General features: G+C 37.4%; 1 long non-coding RNA gene across 1 annotated transcript in view; it reads left to right on the plus strand.

Moving 5' to 3' along the window:
- LOC107665570 (uncharacterized) overlaps nucleotides 1-3359 on the plus strand; it is a 17793-nt gene extending 14434 nt beyond the window's left edge. The window contains exon 3 of the long non-coding RNA XR_001631565.1: nucleotides 3220-3359. This is a non-coding gene — a long non-coding RNA (uncharacterized LOC107665570). The remainder of the gene's footprint in view (nucleotides 1-3219) is intronic.
- The last annotated feature ends 3341 nt before the right edge of the window (nucleotides 3360-6700 follow it).

Here is a 6700-nt window from a genome sequence, read left to right on the forward strand (position 1 = left end):
CTGAACCAGTAGCCTACAATGCGTCTGTGGCACAAAGGCTGTTTCTATAAAGTTGGGCAGTTCCAACTTTGCAAGGACTGTCTGGCGCTTCTGACTCACAGCCTGTAAGTATGTTTTTTATATTTAAATAATTTGCCAATGATGATTCAAACGTGAGTTTTGAGCAGTGTAGAGCAGGCTTGTTGTTTGTTGTTTCTTCGATCACAAACGCAGACATGGTTTTATGTTTACGCAGCGCAATACACGCAACGCGTAAAAAGACAGCATAAGTCGTCATAATCAGAAATTATGTCCCCACTGGATGCAACAAATGCCTCGTTTGTAATGGGTTTTATTGGTTTCGTCTCGTCGCTCCGGCTGGGACACGGCATCACAGTATGGTAAGGGGCGTAACATTTCCGTCTCATCTCGCCACAGTCTCGTCTAGTGATGTCCGGATCGCGAACGAATCGTTCTATTTAACCGGATCTTCTTAGTGAACCTGTCGAACCAGTTCACCAAATCGAACTGAATCGTTTGAAACTGTTCGTGTATCCAGTACGCACTGATCCACAAATTACTTAAGTTATTCGGTTTATAAACGTGCCTGACACTCCCTCTGACGCGAAATAAACCAATATCCCGAGTTATTCAGTTACTCCTAACAGTACATTGACTGAACTGCTAAAAGACAAAATAATGTTATTTTTAGCAACGTCATATGACCCCTTTAATGCCTGTTTTCTGGCATCCCTAACATATGGAGCCATTTAAAAATGCCTTTGCGAATGCACTGATAAATAAACCCTTATGAAATATACAGAAAATTGTTTCTTTTAAATTATGAATGCATTTTGCTCCTCTTTAAAAAAAAAACATATTTTTCTGCTGGAACATATCGACTTATATCACTGATGACACATGGAATTTGAGGACAGATGATTTCCATAATCATCCATCTTACGAACCTCACTAAATTAAATGCCTGGATGAAGTTTTGGATCGTATGTGAATTTTTCACATATTTTTGCAACTGCAGAAATGATGCATATTTAAAGATGCACATAAACCAACAGCATCATGTATCTAATTGCAGATTTATGTTAAGTTTTATGTCAGAATCAGAGTAGACAGAGCTGCGGAGCAGCAGGAAAGCAGTGTTATTTAAATCAGTTCCAAAGCTCTCTTCCAAAACATTGTGAGCCATAGATACATTGCATGTATCTTTTGCAGGTGAAGTAATCTCATAATGCATTGTAACTAGAGCAGTAAAACCATCCAAGATGTCAGACTAGTCAAAAGAAATGCTGGTTCTATTTCCTGGTTGACTAGTTACCTTCACTTAGCTGCTTTGTTGCTTCTCCAACATGATCTTCTTGCTTAGAACCAGTGTTATTTTAGTGTTATTTATGTACTATTATAATTTCTATTAATATTTTGCATTAGCTTTTTTATTTTTCAGTTTTCCTTTTAGTTTTAGTTGTCTTTTTTCTTCATATTTCTATTAAGCTTTTTCAGTTTTAGTAATTGTAGCTTATTTCACTTAGTTCTCAAGGTAACATATCAGTGTTATATCAAGTTTTTTGTGTAATATTTATATTTTATTTTATTTTATTCAAACTTTATTCCAGTTGACAAACACATTCCAATACACGTCTTAAGGTGGATTTTCCAGCAAGGAATTCTAGCTCAAATTAAGTAATTATAACAAGATAGAATACATTTTCATATCCTCCTTGATAAGGACAAAACTTTTTTTTATTTTTTTTTTACTTTTTTTCTGCTGCCTCATTCTTCCTCTGAGAGAGAAAAAACATGTTCATTATCTTTAAATCTGCCACATACATTCTTGTACTTTTGTGACATTGAAGTAAATTGTGGTTAGGAAAAAATCCTTCTTTGATTCATGTCATCACGAACAGAACAATTCTACTCAAGATTATTTTAAAATGCAACTAAAAACAGAATTATTTAAATGAGGATGGAGTTTCCTGTCATACTTTTTTTTTCCTCATAATTTCTCTTCATTACTTCTGCTTAGCATCACACCTCAGACAGCATCCACGACAGGCCTGTGTAGGCAGCACATAGCAGGGCAGCTCACTACGTATTGGAACAGAGCTGCTGTGTGAACTTAAGCTGAATTTTGTGGGTTTTTAAAACTGGGATGGGCTCTTAAAACACTAAATGTTACCCTGCTCTCGGCCAAGCCAAAACAAATGTAAAAGCGTGCTAATTCGCAACAGGCCTGGCATCAGCGGACCCCAGGAGTTCTTCATTTGTTCTGTTTAGTCTGGCAGCCACTCCAGACGCAGAATATTGTTTTATTATTTTGGTAAACAATGGGCAGATTGTTGCAAGGAATAAAGAGGCCAACACAACCGTAGGCCATGCACCAGACTCACCTGAGGACAGCAGGTGGGTCAGCGATATGTTAGAGCCCTGGGTATGGATACACAAAGTATTTGAACACTCAAGACACACTGAAGTATTGGAATTGTATTGCTTTTTATAATAAAATATCAAACTTTTAACCAACTGATTCCAAGATGACAAAACAGCAGATATGTTGAATTAAAAATATACTGTATTAAAAGTACTTCGAAACTTACACCAAACATAATTTTATTTGACTATCCTACACCATTAGGATACAAAATGTCACAGATTACGTCTTGTTAATATCACAGTTGTTTGCAGTGAGATTAAATGGTGTTTTAATGTCTGCTATCAAAAGTCAAAGTCTCAATTTGAAAGAAAGAAGACGATCAACTCAAACATTATAAAATTATAAAATCAACTCAAACATTATAAAAAAAGCTAAAAAATGTTCTAAATATTGCATAGTATCATAAAATGCCACCCAAATTCTAAATAATAATGACAATTTTATTGAACAAAAATATATTACATAAATTTTCCTGAAGAAAAAAAAAGTACATTGCTTCTGTCTCTTTTAACTGTGAAGGTACCAAGTGTGAATGAAGAGGCTCAGGGGGTTAAATAGTTTATTTACTCTTGGTTTAATATTCGTTATGTAATGCAATGGTATTCACACATTTTTAAATCTGACTGAAGTGTCTTTTTGTGGCCATGTAAATCTCAAAATCTTCTGCTTGTGGAAAATGTCTCATAGTTATAATATTTACACTTACACATAAAAAGAAGAAAGTGTTATTTTGTTTTATGGTACATGACAGGAAAAATGAAGAAGTGTGTTTGTGTGTGTGGATGCATCAGACAGGGACACCGGCATGGATCAAACCAGCAGTCGGCTGTCGTCCCAGCGAGGGCTCCAGTGTCTGTCTGGATGCCACATGAGGGTCTCAAATCACAGACGCCCCTCCAGACTGACATTCCACCATGACGACTACGCAGCCTGCAGGGTGAGTTACAAGGGATGATGGGTAAAAGTGACTCGGTGCACTCACACCATTAGGATAGAAAACATACAGTTAACCAATTAAGGTTATCACTGTTGCATTTTTATAGTAATTTCCTGTAAAAATGAAATTTTTTTTTAGTGTATAGACCCCTTGAAATATCATGTGTCTTCTGAAATATCAAGTCTCAGACTGTACTAAGATCTGCCAAGATACTAAAGTCTGCAATCAAAATTTAAATATCTCAAACAGTTCTTATCAAATTCTTCCATGACCACATAATCTGAGATACTCTGTTCTGCACATTTTACTGTAAGTCAGCAGTAGATTCATTCTGTTTTTATTTATCCTAATGCATTTCAGGAGAATCATCTGAAACAAAGTTGATACCTAAAGGGCTAGTTCACCCAAAAATGAACATTCTGTCATCAAATACTGACCCTCGCGTCGTTCCAAACCCAAAGACTTTGGTTAATCTTCGAAACGCAAATCAAGATGTTTTTAATTAAACCTGAGAGGTTACTGTCTGTCCCTCCATTGAAAGTCCAGGTAACCAAAACTTGGATCCAAAAAGGTCATAAAGGCATAGAAAACTGCATCCATATAAATCAAGCAATTTCATTCAAGTCTTGTGAAGAATTAAGATACGATGAACAGATTTAATTTATGCTTTTTATGCGATACGGTGCATCACGCTTTAGAACAAACCTCACTGATTTCAAAAACCTAACAAACATTTAAAAGATTAGCTAAATGAGGTTGAGTAAATGTTGACAGAATTTTAGTTTCTGTGTGAACTATAACGTTAACTCAAATAACCCAGTTATAGGCACTTTCCCTATGAGCTGAAACGGCTCTGAGCTGTTTACTGTTCACTTAGAACAAAAGTCTTTTTAATTGTTTGTTTTGATAGTTTAGCTCAGCTAGCTGCAGCATGAAATGAGTTTAATTAGCGATGCCAGTTCTCTCTTTGCGCAACCGCCTTCCTCTGACCGTCACAGAGACCGCGGTACAAAGATGAATGGAGCATATTGTTTAAGAGCAGATCTGCTGGGTATAAGGAATGACACCCGGTCTGAAACTGTTTAGATAAGCGTGGTAAAAACACACTCGTGCCAGGTGAGAAGCTGCTTGGAAGTCTCTAATGAACACGGACATTCCCACCGAGAACAAGGCTCAACATTGTTTTTGTGCGGCAACCAGTAACATTGAATTGCTGTGCACCTGTGCCAAAGAAATCAACTGTGAATCAATTATTCAGAGGTATGTCAGATGTTTGTTGCAACGTTATCTCTGAAATCAACCATCACCTTTGTAATTTCGGCAGTGCTGTATGGAGATGACAAAAACAACCCACCCATGTTTCGCGGTCAGAGAGGTGATGCAATTCTGTTTTGCACTCCAACGCTTGCGAAAAATGTGTGCTGCATAGATGAATGAGATAATTGTCATCGTGCAGACGTTGAGTATGATGCTGTTAGCAGTCAGGTCTCTGCTTCGACTCAGTTTTCGAGGGCTGGTGTTTAACTGGCGTTTTTGGGAGCAGATCCCTCCCATCTACGCCATCACCACAAACACACACACACACACACGCATGCCTGTGGCCAGCAGAGGTTTGTGGTCAGCCCAATAACGAGCGGTTGAGCGTAAACACGGTTTCTAGACTGCCCCAAACCCCACAAACCTCTGCTGCTGAAATATTACTCAAAGCTGTCACTGTGTGTGTGTTTGTGTGTGTGCGTTTGTTCATACAAAGTACTAAACTTGCTAAATGACATATGAAAATATTTAAAATGCACAGCGCTGAGCAAAAACAGATTTCTTCAAATGCCAGTTTTGTTTGTGAACTAAAAAAACAGTCTTGACTGTTGTGAGTTGGATTTATTTGTTTGTTGTTGAACATAAAGAGCTGTGTGAGGTCATCAGAGAACTGTAATTTTATACAAAACGCTTACTGTACTTGCATGACATGTAGTATTGCTTTATTTTATATAGAATAAATTAATAAAAAATAATAAGGTAGTATATAAATATATATTCCAACACAGACACACTTTGTTCTGCTTAATGAAGTACTGATTAGGTGTTCACCTCAACCAAATCTTATTTAACGAGGAAAAGTATAAAAAAACACTGCCATGGTCATCACTATCCTGTTACAGAAAGACCAGCTGGATGACAAAAACAGTGCTAGTAGTACCTCAAAAGCAATTGGAATCAAATAATAACTGTCGTCCATGCCAAAAGAGTTGAAAAGAAAAGTTTTGAGTGAAGAAAGGAAGGGTTCAATTCTGGCTTACTGGCAGAGGGACACAGTGAGCGTCAGGTTGCTTCCATCCTTAAAATGTAAAAGACAGCAGCTCATAAGAACAAGGTCAAGCTGATGATGCCAAAGCTAGACCGTCAGAGGAAGAAAACAACTCTCCACTAACCGGGATGCCCACCAACTCATTCCAATGTCACTCAACAATTGTAGGATGACCTACAAAAAGAATGGCAAGCAGCAGCTGGGGTGAATTGCATGGTGAGGACGGTTCGAAACAGGGCTGAAGTCGTGCAAAGCTAGAAAAAAGCCCTTCATCAATGAGAAGCAAAGAAGTGCCAGCCTGAGTTTTGCAAAAGACCATACGGATTGGACCGTCTCTGATGAGTCCAGTTTTCAGCTTTCACCTGGTCATCTAATGGTTAGATGGAGACCTAAAGAGGCCTACAAGCCACCCACTGTGAAATCTGGTGGAGGATCGGTGATGATCTGGGGGTGCTTCAGCAGGCTGGAATCTGGCACATACGTCTTTGTGAAGGGCGCATGAATCAAGCCACGCACAAGGTTGTCCTGGAAGAAAACTTGCTTCCTTCAAACAAAGCCGATCTGCTTGAATTTTTGCATCAGGAGTGGCATAAAGTCTCCCAAAATCAATGTGAAAGGCTGGTGGAGAGCATGCCAAGGCGCATGAAAGCTGTGATTGGAAATATTGATTTCTTCCTACGTTAAAACCATTAGTATTGTTGTTTAAAAAAAGAATATGAACTTGTTTTCTTTGCATTATTTGAGGTATGAAAACACAGCATTTTTTTGTTATTTTGACCAGTTGTCAATTTCTGCAAATAAATTCTCTAAATGACAGTACGTTTATTTGGAATTTGGGAGAAATGTTGTCAGTAGTTTTAAAACTACTAGTTTATAATAAAACAAAAATGCTCATTTTACTCAAACACATACCTATAAATAGTAAAACCAGAAAAACTGATCATTTTGCAGTGGTCTCAATTTTTTTTTTTTTATCCAGAGCTGTACATGTAAAAATGTGTAATATGTAATAAATGTAGTATATTATAAA

Source organism: Sinocyclocheilus anshuiensis, unplaced genomic scaffold (genome assembly GCF_001515605.1).
Source record: "Sinocyclocheilus anshuiensis isolate Anshui unplaced genomic scaffold, SAMN03320099.WGS_v1.1 scaffold407, whole genome shotgun sequence".
In the NCBI taxonomy this organism is placed as follows: Eukaryota; Metazoa; Chordata; class Actinopteri; order Cypriniformes; family Cyprinidae; genus Sinocyclocheilus; species Sinocyclocheilus anshuiensis.